The sequence below is a fragment of the Macaca nemestrina genome, chromosome 10 (assembly GCF_043159975.1).
Source record: "Macaca nemestrina isolate mMacNem1 chromosome 10, mMacNem.hap1, whole genome shotgun sequence".
Classification (NCBI taxonomy): Eukaryota; Metazoa; Chordata; class Mammalia; order Primates; family Cercopithecidae; genus Macaca; species Macaca nemestrina.
The window spans coordinates 40,033,734-40,049,144 of NC_092134.1; the positions used below are offsets into that span (position 1 = coordinate 40,033,734).

General features: G+C 43.4%; 1 long non-coding RNA gene and 1 pseudogene across 1 annotated transcript in view; both read left to right on the forward strand.

The window, feature by feature from the left end:
* LOC139356681 (uncharacterized) overlaps positions 1-15,411 on the forward strand; it is a 68,930-nt gene that overhangs the window by 13,923 nt on the left and 39,596 nt on the right. The gene's annotated exons all lie outside the window — the stretch shown is intronic.
* On the forward strand, positions 392-1,060 carry LOC105483716 (nascent polypeptide-associated complex subunit alpha pseudogene; annotated as a pseudogene).

The window sequence follows — 15,411 nt, forward strand, 5'->3', positions numbered from 1 at the left end:
CGCCATTTTGGCTCACTGCAAGCTCCGCCTCCTGGGTTCAAGTGATTCTCCTGCCTTGGCCCCCTGAGTAGCAGGGATTACAGGTGTGTGCCACCACACCTGGCTAATTTTTATATTTTTAGTAGAGACGGAGTTTTGCCATATTGGCCAGACTGGTCTCGAACTCCTGGCCTCAAACGAACCACCCACCTCGGCCTCCCAAAGTGCTGGGATTACAGGCATGAGCTACCTTGCCTGGCCTACCCCTTTTGTCTTTTTTCCCATTTTCTTTTCTGGGATATGGATGCTATGACTAGGGCTCCAGCCTCCTTCTTGGGTCATGAGGTTAAGGATGGCAGATACAAAAGACAGAGGACTGCATACCTTCAGACTTTCTTAGGTGTGATAGTAACCATTGATTTTCTTTAGCTGCTTGTTGTACCTCTGTGATTTGCATCCAACTGCTCTTCCTAACTGGTGTAGCCATAATAAAGGGTGCATTGTGGCGGCAGCAGCTGAAATTGATGAAGAACCAGTCAGTAAAGCAAAACAGAGTTGGAGTGAAAAGAAGACACAGAAGGCTATGTCCAAACCTGTCTTCAACAGGTTACGGGGGTTACTAGAGTCACTATCCGGAAATCTAAGAATATCCTCTTTGTCATCACAAAACCAGATGTCTATAAGAGCCCTGCTTCAGATACCTATATAGTTTTGGGGGAAGCCAAGATCGAAGATTTATCTCAGCCAGCACAAGCAGCAGCTGCTGAGAAATTCAAAGTTCAAGCTGAAGTTGTCTCAAACATTCAAGAAAACACACAGACTCCAACAGTACAAAAGGAGAGTGAAGAATACAAAGTTGATGAAACAGGTGTAGAAGTGAAGGACATAAATTGGTCAAGTCTCAAGGGAATGTGTGGAGAGCAAAGGCAGTCAGAGCCCTAAAGAACACAGTAATAATATTGTAAATGCTATTATGGAATTAACAACGTAACCATCTGAGAGCAACTTTTTTTGGTGTCTCAAATGAGTGACTGCAGCTTGGTTTGAAATTTGTACTGCTCCTATCATAAATAAAGTTAAGGCTTCTTATTGGATGAAAAAAAGAAAAGAGTGCATTGTTATTTTTGGCATTTGGTTCAGTCCGTTTACCATGTGTCATTTTGCATTTGCCTCTTGTGTATAATAAACCATTCTACTTTTTTTTTTTAGGGATGGAGTCTTGCTCTGTCGCCTAGGCTGGAGTGCAGTGGTGTGATCTTGGCTCACTGTAACCTCCACCTCCCAGGTTCAAGCAATTCTCTTGCCTCAGCTTCCCGAGTAGCTGGGATTACAGGCATGTACCACCACGCCTCGTTAATTTTTTTGTATTTTTAGTGGAGACCAGGTTTCACCATGTTAGCCTGGCTGGTCTCGAACTCCTGACCTCAAGTGATCTGCCCACCTCGGCCTCCCAAAGTGCTGCAATTACAGGCATGAGCCACTGCACCTGACCCTGATTTTTGTATTTTTAATAGAGACGGGATTTCTCCATGTTGGCCAGGCTGGTCTCAAACCTCTGACCTCAGATGAGGCCCCCGCCTTGGCCTCCCAAAGTGCTAGGATTGCAGGCATGAACCACCATGCCCGGCCTTTATTTTCACTTACTATATTTTTCTAAGGACCCTGAGAAAAGTGGATAGTGTTCCCTACATTCTTTGAAATGGTAGCCCTTAACATGAGCTTCTACATGGTGTTATTACCTGACTACTCTGCAAATTGCATTTAGGTAGTTTGAGTAATTGCTTTAGATAATTAATAATAATAATACTTATTAAGCAGAATAGTTCCTATCTCTGCACAGAGATTTGTTCTGAAAACTCAAGACCCATGAAACGGTACTCTGAAACCCCAGAATCATATTTCAAAACAGTTTTGACAACTGTCTTATATGTTGTAAAGATTAGCTAAGGAGAGTCATGGGCACAGGAAAAGCTAATTTGCAAAGCACCATCAATAATTCAGGAATGATGTAAAACCTAACTCCTTCAGCCTTGTTAGCAAGTCGACTGCTTTGGGTGTCCACTGTGAGGTATTCTGAGAAACGAAAGGGGTCCTAGAATTAGCCTCCTTGCAAATGAGCTCAAGCTAACTGGCCTAGAACCAAAGAGAAGTGACCTGGGCTAGGAACTGTATAAATACCTGCCCTCCCTTTCTGCAGTGGAATCTTTCGAAGGTTAAACAACAGTAAATAATCAACTAAGATTTCTCAGAGTTGCTGCATTTACCTTCCTCTACTTTTTTTTTTTTTTCTGTCTTTGCCCATGAAGATGAAGCAACTTTGGAATGAGAGCAATATTTCCTTTTAGGACTCCCTGCTTCAGACATGCAGAGAACAAGCTCAGGCCTGGCCTGACTGGCAGAGACTGCCTGCGGGAGAGAGCTGGGCTTGAGGTATCGGTGAGGGATGGTGAGTTAGAATTTAACAGAAGGGGAGGAGAAGAAAACTCATATGATTTTGTAAGTTTCCACACAGGCCTTTCAGCAACATCTATCAGCAAAAGAGAGGCAACAGAATCTTGCACCTTGAAAGTCATTGGGGGCAAAGAGGGTCTGGGAGTCAGCTCCTGGAATATCAGCTATACTACAAAAAAGAAATAAGTAATGCAAAGGAACAAGCAATACACATATGTAGAGAGACTGACCTAGAAGATCTGGCCTTGGTATCTGGGAATTGGTAATGATGTCATGATGGTTAGCTCAGAGGAGATGATGGATGAGCCCACTTGTATGCATCTTTATTACAAACGCAAATAAAACTTGGAATGATGTGAGTTGGCAGAAAAAAACAGTCAATCTGTTCATTAGTGTTCTCTTCACAATGTGAAGGGGGAAAAGAACTATTTTTTTGTGTCCAGGGAATATTGAGTTATGTATAATATTCATTCAGCAAACATTCATTGAGTAATGACTGTTTGCCGGCAGTACGCGAGGTGCTGAGAGTGCAAGAATTGTACAAAGCCCCTCCACTGCCCACTCTCGATAAGAGGACAGCCAGAGGCAGTCACCTTTTGTTTACTATGTTTCTCTTAAGGTAAAGACAATCGCTGCTCAAAACAAAAGTACATATCACATGTTGACAGGCAAGTTTGCAATAATTCTTTTTCTTTGTAAGGGGTTTATTACAAGCCCAGGAGTAAAAGTTAGAAGATCTTTTTTTTTTTTTTTTTTGAGACGGAGTTTCGCTCTCCCCCAGGCTGGAGTGCAGTGGCCAGATCTCAGCTCACTGCAAGCTCCGCCTCCCAGGTTTATGCCATTCTCCTGCCTCAGCCTCCCCAGTAGCTGGGACTACAGGTAGAAGATCTTTTTATGTTAGAAATCTTTTCTCTGCCACTATATACTAAACACTTTAGTCAAGTCCTTTAATTTCTCTGGGACTAAGTTTAAACATTTATAAAATCAGGTAATAGAAAGTAGAACTAGACTGATTTAATGAATCCTGGTTTAGGACAAGCAATAAGAGGAGGTTGAGGGCAGAGAGCCACTAACTAGACACTTAGAAACAGTAGGACTTCAGACTCCTTAGCCCTCAAAGTGTCTTAAAGTCTTAGTTTCTTCGTATGAGAAATGGGGATAATGCAATACTTTTTGGGAGGGTGAAATAGATTAAGATAATGAACTTGGTTCAATGCAGGTCACAATAAGAATCGCAGTGTGAATGTCGCTGTTTTTATCCTACCCTGAAACTATTTGAATCTTTTCAAATCAATTCCTTGTTTGTATGAACAGATACTGCATGTACACATGCCTCTCTTACATCACTGACCTCTCAGGAAGCAGTTAACTGGAAAATTGCAACATATTGGGGGCATAAACATGGAATGGATTCACTTTTTGGTCCCTAAAATCAGCACTTTGTGTGTGTGTGTGTGTGAGATGGAGTCTGGCTCCGTCTCTCAGGCTGGAGTGCCCTGGTGTGATCTCGGCTCACTGCAATCTCCACCTTCCGGGTTCAAGTAATTCTCCTGCCTCAGCCACCTGAGTAGCAGGGACTATAGGCGCCCACTACCACACGTGGCTAAATTTTGTATTTTTAGTAGAGATGGAGTTTCGCCATGTTGGTCAGGCTGATCTCAAACTCCTGACCTCAAGTGATCCACCCTCCTCGGCCTCCCAAAGTGCTGGGATTACAGACGTAAGCCGCCGTGCCTGGCCCCTAATCAGCACTTTCCATGGTGCTGTGTCTAATCCCTTTTTCTGTCCAACAACATCCAGGGCAGATTGTAGAAATCTGCCGTTTTAAAAAAGTAGGTCTGCATAATTTAAGTCTCATTCTGGTTCACAGCTTCTCTCTTCCACTCCACCCTTTCCGAGGCTCCTTCAGTGTGTCAAGTGGGGAGGAGGCGAAGAGGACGGGATCAGTGTCTCTCAGCTGCCCGCACACATCTGCAGTCTTTTCACGATGTCAGTGCTGGGCCACAGCCTTACTCTGTTGGCATGTGGGTGCTCCCATGTAGCAAGCACCCAAAGGCTGGCAGCATGCTGTGGGTCTTTGGAGGGCCCCATGGGGTTTCTTGGCTCTACACTTCAGTAACCGGGACGATGTGGCTCTCTAGATGGGCTTCCTTTACCCCCTCAGCTCCTGCCACTGCTGCTACCTTCACAACCTGTTTTAATATCACTCTGTCTCTCTAGTGTCTACTGACTTGTCTCTAGGCTTATGTGTAGTTTTCTTGGCATTTTGAGATGTGTTACAAGAAGGCATACATCTCAAAAGTGATATGTGCTTTTATTTCGAGCAGTAATTTTCATTATCTTAGAATCATAGTACAAGTTTGCCCTTAGATACTCATAACGTAAGCAAATCATTCCCATGACATTTCCTTCCTTGTCCATTTCTGGGTCACCCTCGCACTGGTCATCATTCATATACTTTTCTGGGTTCCCTCACTTGGCATGAAACCTTGTCCACTGTAGGCCCCTGCTGGAGTGCATTTCCTGTCTTCTCAGCTGCATCGTGAATGCCTCCAAACAAGGACAGGGCCACACACCGCTCTACTTCCACACAGGATAGCACCCATTGCACCCCATCACGGTCTGTGGGTCACAGGATCCATTCCACAAATCCAACAAAGACTGTGAGTGCCTCCCTGCCTGTGCAAGGCACTGGTAGTGGCACTCAAGAAATTACCACTCCCGTAGATGAGGTGGGCAGAGAGAACTGAGGGGAGCTGGTGACACCTTCCGCTCTTGCACTCAGGGATCCCTTCTTCCACGATTCCTCTGTCCCCAGTCTGATTAGGAGGGAAAGAGGATAAGAACAGAAGCTAGTACAGTAAAAGTCAAGACCTGAGAGGATAGCATCCTAGCATTTATTTGACAAGGGTTTCCTACTCTGAGGTGTTCCAGCAACGCCCCCGACTCTGGCTGTGTGGTGACTCCTGTGGCATGCACTTTTTTGTTTTACTTCACTGTGAAATTTCTTACCCCACTGTTGGTGGATTACTCGGTTGGTTATCTGCCGCTAATAAGACCAAGGTTTTCCTTCCCATTTCCGCAGAGATCAAGCCAAAGTCCTCCCTTTGTGTCAATGTTCCGCCTCCTGAGTTGGTTCTGATGACTGGCCGGCCCCACCTCCTCTGCCTCACTCCTGGCCATGATTAGTTTTTCTAATATAACTATCCAGTCTTTTATTTTCTCTGCTGACATATTTTTAAAAGTATGCAAGAGATTAAAAATGTGATGTTCCCTTTTTATCAGATTCTTAAAGAATCTGTCATTCATACTATGAAACTTTGAGTTTCACAAGTTTCAGGGCATAGTGGCTCACACCTGTAATCCTAGCACTTTGGGAAGCTGAGATGGAAGGATAGCTTAAGCTGGAGTTTAAAACCAGTACAGTCAACATAGTGTGAGTCCTGTCTCTACAAAAGATAAAAAGTAGCTGGGCATGAGGGTACACACCTGTATTTCCAGCTAGTTGGGAGGCTGCAGAGGAGCTCATTGCTTGAGCTTAGGTGTTCGAGGCTGCAGTGAGCTATAATTGCACCACTGCACTCCAGCCTGGTCGATACGGTGAGACTCTGTATCTACAAAAAAAATTTTTTTTAATTAGCTGGGTGTGGTGTGAGTACATGTAGCCCCATCTGTGCAGGAGGCTGAGATGGGAGGATCACTTGAGTCCAGGACTTTGAGGTTGCAGTGAGCTATCATTGCACCAATGAACTCCAACCAAGGTGACAGAGTCTGTCTCAACTAAAAACAAAAGACAAGAAAAACAAGGATGGGTTAGTATACGTAAACACTTTGTTTTGAATATATATATTTAATAAGGGTATTTCCATTTAAAACTTGTTAAAGAGTTCCTGCTCTGATAGAAATAAGAACCCATTTGTTCATCCCATTGTGGATCTATGTTAAATGCGTTTTAGAACAATAAAGCATCCTTTCATTTTAGGGATTATTTACCACATCCATAAAATTCTTAACTTAAAAAAAAATTACAAGCCTGGTGCAGTGGCTCATGCCTGTGATACCAACATTTTGGGAGACTGACACAGGAGAGTTGCTTAAGCCCAGGAGTTTGAGACCAGCCCGGGCAAGACCCTCTCTCTACAAAAAATAACCACATGGTGCATTCCTGTAGTCCCAGCAACTCAGGAGGCTGAAGCAGGAGGTTACTTGAGCCCAGAAGTGTGAGGCTGCAGTGAGCTATGATGGTGCCGCTGTGCTCCTGCCGGGTAACAGAGCAAGACCTCATCTCTTGAAAAAAATAAATAGGCAGTTACAGCATAACTTACATAAAGCACACAAATTTTAAGTGTTTAGCTTAATGAATGTTTACATGTGCTTCCATATTTATGCTAGTAAGTATGTATATTGGAAATATGTTTTCTTTGAACATACAACTCTCCATTTATTATATCTGTTTTCATTTCTACCTTATAACTCTTTTTAAAAAAGTTCTTATTTCTTATCAGAACAATGGGTGAGAATAAGGAGAAGAGAATGAATACTGACTGAGTGCTACTCTGTGTCAGGTACCTATTATGCTTCTCAGAGAGACTATCTGATTCAGTATTTAGACAAACATCATAGGGGCCACTCATGTTATCTTTGTAATAAAGATAAGGAAATTGGGTTTTAAGATGGCTAAATAATTTGTTTTCAGTCATACTGTTAGAATTAGACATGAGGTCCGTTTGGTACCAAAATTTTATGATTTCTGTTAGACAATTACAAAGAAGCCATGATATACTGTCTTGTCTTGGGTGGCCCTGAAAGCAGAGCCTGAGATATTTTATTTGAAAAGTGATCCCAGAGGCTGGGCGTGGTGGCTCATGCCTGTAATCCCAGCACTTTGGGAGGCCAAGGCAGGCGGATCACTGAAGTCAGCCTGATCAACATGGTGAAACCTTCTGTCTACTAAAAACACAAAACATTTGCAGGGCATGGTGGTGCGTGCCTGTAATCCCATCTACTCAGGAGGCTGAGGTAGGAGAACTGCTTGAATCCAAGAGATGAAGGTTGCAGTGAGCTGAGATCGCGCCACTGCACTCCAGACTAGGCAACAGAGCAAGACACTGTCTCAAAGAAAAAAAAAAAAATGAGAAAAATTATTCCAGAGAAGAGGAGTAGGGAGCAAGGGATGTGAGACAGGGAAGGAGGAAAAGCCCAAAAGAGGATGAGTTACAGGTTTGGCCGTGGCTACAGACAACTTCTCTTCTATCTCACTGGAACCTTCTGAGCAGCCTTATGAATTGTGTCTCAAAAATGCATACTTGGAAGACAAAAGAAGGAACTACCTAGCCATTAATTCCTGTCATCTATTGGCCAAAGATGGTCTCAACAGCCTTAGCCACCCTCTTACTTCTGGGTTATAATGTTTGGGTGCCAAGCAGGTTCCCCTAGGTATACTGCACCTTGTCATGAGAAAAGACCTGGTACAGGAAGCAAGAGGTATGTGGTGGAGACCCAGATAAGACCCTATGAGATCACACTCATGTGAAGCTGGACAAAGACTACATGGAGCTCAATATTACAGCAGTGGCTGCACTTGGAGGTGGGGCTGAGAGGATGTGAAGTGGTGCGTGAGAGGTATCCAGTACACATACCAAAGAATGCTTTAGTAATATAGACCCAGATTGGGAAACAGTTTTCTAGTAACACACCTCTTCTTGTTGCAGAGATTTCAATCTGAACCTATTCTTCTGCTGGTGTTTATGTTCAGACATCAGGCATGTTTGGCAAATTAATGGGGCAGACTTGAGAAAATCTATTTGTATGTATCCATATGCATGAGTTCTTTGCTCTTTTCCTGAAGGAAGGGAAAATTGAGTTTTATGTACAAAAGCCTAGAAAGAGCTATGGGAGAAATGAAAGGGCCAGATGGCAGCTATCCCATGACAAAGTCTGAACTCTATGGAAGAAAAGGCTCAGGCAGAAAGAGTAGGGTGTGTGTGTGTGTGTGTGTGTGTGTGTGTGTGTGTTTGAGACGGAGTCTCACTCTGTTGCCCAGACTGGAGTGCAGTGGTGTAATCTTGGCTCACTGCAAGCTCCGCCTCCCGGGTTCACGCCATTCTCCTGCCTCAGCCTCCCAAGGAGCTGGGACTACAGGCGCCCGCCATCACACCTGGCTAATTTTTGTATTTTTAGTAGAGACAGGGTTTCACCATGTTAGCCAGGATGGTCTCGATCTCCTGACCTCGTGATCTGCCCGCCTTGGCCTCCCAAAAGGCTGGGATTACAGGCGTGAGCCACCGCGCCTGGCCAGCAGTACAAACTCTTTAAAGGCCCAGGTGACAAAATGCGATAAAGAAGTAGGGAACTGGACATTCTTCCTACTTTTTCATGGTTCTGCAAAGAAGATCAAATGTTTATAACACAATAAACACAGTTTGGTTGCTTCCATGAATGCTGTTCCATGTGGTCTGATTACCCTGTATATTTAGAGACTAAGGAAGTTTTTATAAGAACGTTAACAACTGTCATAATTGGGGATTGGCCAGTGGGGGGTGGAGTGGGACTCAAGAGACTGAGCTAGCCTTCAGAGATGGTGCAGGGGTAGTCCAACCAGTAGAAATAGGAAGAAGTCTTGGCAAGTGGGTAGAGCTCAGGATCCAGTTGCGGATAGCTCTAGTACAGATAGCTGCCGTTCAGAGAGAGTGGAGAGACTCAGCCATAGGAACTTGGTAAGGGGATTATATCAGGAGAGAAGAAAATAATATTCTAGGCCTGGAAGAAATAGCATACAGAGTTGGAATCCAATATGTAGCCCAGGAAGGCATGGAGGGGGGAGCCAAATATAATCTAAAACAGATGTAATTATAAGGCAACTAGGGCAGAATCCAGTTACTAAAAATAACCAGCCTTGAGACTGACTGGCGTAAGGCTCCATTCAGTTCCTCTGCTGGGGATACATCTGAAAGGTAGAGACTAGCTTCTAGCTACACAGGCAAGCGCGCAGCAGGGGCACGAGCCAGACACGTCTCCACAGGTGCTTATCAGTAAGCTCCATGCGTCTGGATCCACTGACAAGGAAGCAGGTCCAAAATGATTAAAGCCTGTTTGCAACAGTCCTTCTAAGAGAAGACTTGTGTTTTGTTTGTTTGTTTTTTGTTTTTTTTTCTGTCTAGCATGCCTTCTCCTCTTCTTCTGCTAACGGAACTACTTTTTTATGGGGAATCTCTCATTTCCCAGAGAAGTTAGCATGTGATCTAAGTTCAGTCAATCAGAGAAATCTATTCCTTTGGCATGGGAATAGGCAGAAAACCCTAGAAAAAGCAATCAAATTCTTCCTTGAGATTTGATGTTTAAATGCAGAGAGAGAGAGAGAGAGAGAGAACGGCTCTTTTTTCAGTATTGGATCACAAGCTTGTAAAGATGATATAGACCAGAGTTCCTTCCTGTCACCTTTCCTGGATACCTAGGGAAAGCCATCCATAGTGAGAGACAATGAGTCCAACATTAAGAGAGAATCAAAAATGAAGAGAGATGAGAAATGGATGGAAAGAGACAGTCCTGAGGACATTACTTGGCCCTGAATCCAGCCATGACTGAAGCCAAAGCTATCCTACTCTTTCATGAGCCAATACATTCTTCTTTACTTAAGCTGGTCTCAACCCAACTACAATTGGGTTTTGAAACTTGCAATGTAAGGAAATTGGACAAACGCATTTGTTATTTACTGCCTCCATCCACAGCTAATCTGAAATTTAGAGTTGGTAGTTGGTACTGACAGTACTCACTCAATCCTGGCCTTCATTGCTCTTCACAAAGACACACTGGCCACTGCGGTGAGCAGACGGCCACTGCTCTCTGCCTGGCAGAAGCCTCAGTGATATTAGATCTGAGTCTTTGCCCAGCACTGTTTTTGATATATACTTGTTCTTTGGAGCTCACCCCTTCCTCTGTCATATGGTCTTTTCAGACTGTGGATGAAATCTTCAGCCTTTTCCACTTTGTATCAAACTTACAATTGAAATCCTGTTGGGCCGGGTGTGGTGGCTCACGCCTGTAATCCCAGCACTTTGGGAGGCTGAGGCAGGCAGATCACAACGTCAAGAGATCGAGACCATCCTGGCTAACACAGTGAAACCCCATCTCTACTAAAAATACAAAAAAAAAAAAAAAAAAAATTTAGCCTGGTGTGGTGGCGGTTGCCTGTAGTCCCAGCTACTTGGGAGGCTGAGGCAGGAGAATGGCGTGAACCCGAGAGGCAGAGCTTGCAGTGAGTGGAGATTGTGCCACTGCACTCCAGCTGGGTGACAGAGCGAGACTCCATCTCAAAAAAAAAAAAAAAAAAAAAAAAATCCTGACCTTTCCTCTGAACCTGGATGCCTGTTTTAAATTTCTATTTGAGAATTCCATGATCACCTCACACTCAACAAGTCTGAAACAGAACTCAGCAGTGTCCTGGTGCTGACGATGGCACCAGCATTGTGCCTGTCATCTGTTCTAAAGGAGCTCAGGACATGCCACCCCAAAATAGGCCACTTTGGCAGATTGATGACGTTGAGCTGAAGGCATTTGAGGAATAGCAGATGCAGGAAGGGCTTTCTGACCACCCCTCCCCTCCACATTTTTAAAAATCTAAACAGGCCATAAAATTTCCCATGAGAAAGGTGTCCACCCTGTACCAGCAAAAGAAGAACATTCCTTAAAGAATCATGGTGTGGAGAAGAAAAGAGAGAAAGAGACAGAGAGACAGAGAGAGAGGAACATTCTTATCACCAGGGACTGGGAATCAATGCTGAAATGGATCTGGACAAACAAAGTTACCAAAATAACTCTTATTTTCCTCTAGTTCTCTCTAATATATATCTTAGTCAGTTCCTCACAATTTACAGTCCCCGGTCAACACCCTTTTGTCTTGTTATTTCTTCACAAATCAATAGTTTATTTGTCTAAAATGCACAAAAGCACTAGGCGCGGTGGCTCACAGCCATTATCGCAGCACCTTGGGAGGCTGAGATGGGAGGTTTGCTTGAGACCAAAAGACTGAGGCTGCAGTGAGCTGTGTTCACACCACTGCACTCCAGGCTGGGTAAACAGAGCAAGAATCTTTCTGTCGGGTCATTTTTTCAGCATTCTCTTGTGAAGGCCCCTGTTTATATGCAAAAATTGTAATAAAACTTGTATGCTTTTCTCCTGTCAATCTGTCATATATCAGTTTAATTCTTAGGCCCAGTTGGAAGAAGGCCTAAGTAGGAAGAGGAGACTTCTTCTTTCCTCCTCAACAGCTCATTCAGTCCCCTAATTGTTCATGCCACCTTTCTTTTCCTCATCTTCCTCATGCTAAATCATGAAGCTCACTCAATTTCCTTCATGTCTACATGAGCCTGGAGCTGCATGTGGTTCTAAAGGTGGGTAGAAGACTGGATAGGACATGACCCCTGACTTGAAGAGTTTGCATTCTAGTAGAGGAACTATGAAATCAGAATGTGCTCTGTGCTACAGCAGGGGCAGCAGCAGAAGGACCAAGTGACCTAATACAAGATAGGGGTCATGCCAGCTATGGGGGATCAGGGAAGAGTCATGGAAGAATTTCAACAGTCCATGAAGGCAAAAGGACATTATGAAAATAAAAAAGGGAGCCAAGAGAACAACTGATTAAAGTGCACTTGGAATGAGGATGATATGGTTTGGCTGTGTCCCTACCCAAATCTTATTTTGAATTGTAGCTCCCACAATTCCCACGTGTCATGGGGAGGGACCCAGTGGGAGGTAATTGAATCATGGGGGCGGGTCTTTGCCATGCTGTTCTCATGATAGTGAATAAGTCTCACGAGATCTGATGGTTTTATAAAGGGAAGTTCCCCTGCACATGCTCTCTTGCCTGCCACCATGTAAGACATGCCTTTTGCCTTCTGCCATGATTGTCAGGCCTCCCCAGCCACGTGGAACTGTGAGTTCATTAAACCTCTTTTTCTTTATAAATTACCCAGTTTCAGGTATGTTTTTATCAGCAGTGTGAAAATGGACTAATGCAGAGGACTTTTGTTTGCTGGTGCATGGAAGTGGCTAGGGAAAGCGCTGGGAGATGGTGCTGGGCGGGTTGGGATTGACACTGTGGGTTGATTATGCAAAAGTCATTCACAGCCCTCTTTTTTTCTTGTTTGCCTATATTACAACGTTTCAGAAAACTGAAACATTAGCTTCTCCAGCTTTCCCTGCAGCTACGCATGACTGAGTTCTAGCCAATGAGAGTAAGGAGGGTACAATGGGTAAAAATCATGGGAAAGTGGTTAAGTGGACAGGATGTGCTAGCATGCTCACCTCCTCCTTCTTCCTATTTGAGAATGCACAAGAATACTCATGAATACAGCTGCCATCCTGGTATTATGAAACCCCCAGGAATCAGGGCATGTTTGTAGAATGGCAGAGGAGAAAAACAGAAAGAACCTGGTTCCTTGATGACATCATCTGGCTATTGTGAAGTCCTGAACTTCTTTTTCCCACACTCGTTGTGCATGACAAACAAAAAACCCCATATGAGAAGTCACTATTAATCAGGTTTTCTATTGCATGCAGCACTGAATGCCATTCTAAAGAAAAGGAAGTTTATATTATAAACCGTTACATGAAGGTGAGAGGATGCCATTATCAGAAAACTCTCCCCTTTTGCTGTTCACTGTCCAGACCCTTCAAAGCCCAGTTCACTGGAGAACCTCTTTATGGAAGTTTCTGTCTCTTGTCCGGGACCCCTTAATTCTTACTGCTTGTTGAGCAATTATCAAGTTTGAGTTAGAGACACGTATTGTTACTGATTCCTCAGGGACTTATCTATCCACAGTAGGACTGTCAGTGTCTTATGAGCAGTGACCATGTCCTGTAATTTCTCTCTCGAAGTGTGCAGGCTGGAGAGAATCACATAGTAGGTCAGTGCTCAGACATGGGAATCTTGGGTTTGAGCCCTGAGGCCATCACCAAATATTCGTAGATCTTAGACAAGTTTTTTAACCTCCGTAGGCCTCAATTTCCTCATCTGAGGAGCAGAGATTGGTAATAGAATTTGCCTCCTGGGATTATTGTGACACTCAAATGAAATATTTGCATGAATTCCTTAGTGTCATTTTAGTCATCATTATATATGTAGTAGATGGTCTGCATCAATGACCTCTCATATCCTGTGTTTTCAATGTGACTTTGCAACTCTTTCCATTATGAGGTCAACTCCATTTCCCCACCCTTGAACCTGGGCTAGTCTCATGACATTCTTTGGCTAACAGAGTGTTGCAGAAGTGATACTGTATGAGCTCCCAATCTAGGCCTCAAGAGGCTTTGTACATTTCCAGCCCCTCTCTTGGGACCCCTGCCTTTTCTATAAGAATAAGTTTAGAAGAGCTGCTGAAAGATGGGAGACCTTGTGGAGTAGAGATGAGTTTTCCTAGTAGAGACCCTTTTAGACCAGCTAATCTGCCAGTTGGCAACAGACACATGAGTGAGTCCCATCAAGATCAGAAAAACCACTTGGAAAACCCATACACTTATGAACAATAATTAGTGTTACTTGTTTTGTGCCAGTAGATTTTGGGGAAGTTTGTGAGGCAGTTACCTGCTATAATCTATCCAAAAGACAGGAGAAATTTTGCCTATTCACTGCTGTATCTCCAGTGCCTAGAACTGTCTATTGATAAGCAGGTACTCAATATATATGTCGAATAAATTCCTGAATGTAATTATGATTACTATCATCTCAGAGACTCATGGTGAGGAGTGAATGCGATAATGAAGGGAAAACATTTCACACTGTTCCTGTCACACAGTGACTTCTCAATAAATATTAGTTATTAACCAGGTGATCGACAATGACTAGTTAATTGATTAACATATTTTTATTAATATAAAACTAGCTAATGAGTAACACTGTCCTAAGCCCAGTTAATCAAGCAATTCTCTGTCTTTCAGAAAACCTAATATTAACCACAGTTGGGTTCTTAGCTTGCAGAAAGTCCATCAATCAATCAATCATAGATAACTTCTCCAGAAATCCTAGAGGACAAAATTCTGCAATAACCATCCTGGGAAATGTGGAGCTTGGAGCTGAGGACGTCATCTTTCTACCAACCACCATTTTACTTTTCTGTTTTCTTTCTTCTGCTACTTTCCCAGCATCAGGCTACTGTGTAATGAGTTCCCAAGTCCTCTTGGAATGCTTCTTCTTCTGCCCTAGATGGGCATTTCAGTACTCCATGCTTGGGAGCCCCCTCCTTTGAGGCACTGCCAGTAACCAAGGGGGAAGGGGGTGTGTGTGGGGCTGGCTGATGAGGCATGAAGCCTGGGGTCACTCCTTCATTACTCATTATGAGGCCGATCTCACGTGCTAGCTCTGCTTTGCTATTGTGAAAAGAGGCCTTTTCATCCTCACCCAGCAGAAGTTCACACTTTGTAATTTCTCAGTGACCTCGTTAGTTCCCAAATTACTTTTGGCTAGCAAGAAAGATGAACACATTGTACCTTCTCTAAGGGACTCATTATTTCCATTCTGGAGACTGTCATTTATGAAATTCTGACTTTCTTTCATCATGTATTTACACTAGGCAAAGCTAGGAATATTGTAATTGTCTGTGATGTTTTGAAAACACTTGTCACAAACTGAAGCCAAATGCTGATTAATGTTAAGTGTTTTGAAGAACCAAGCTTTTGGCTCATTAACTGGACTAGAATGGCATTACCCATCAGCTTCAAGTTCTGATAATTGCTCATCACAGAATGGCGCTAATTTAGTAATAATGTTGCTGACAGATTTGTATGTTTTCCCTATGTTGAACATTATGCACATGTAAAGACTAGTGTGAATGCCAGACCTGGAATCAGGGGACCTGGTCCCAGATGTGCCACAGTGTGACCATGGGCAAACAGTCTTATCTTTCTGTGTCTCTGTTTCCTTATTTATAAAATAAGGAGCTTATATAGGATGATCTTCAATATCCTTTTTCACTGAAATTCTATGGT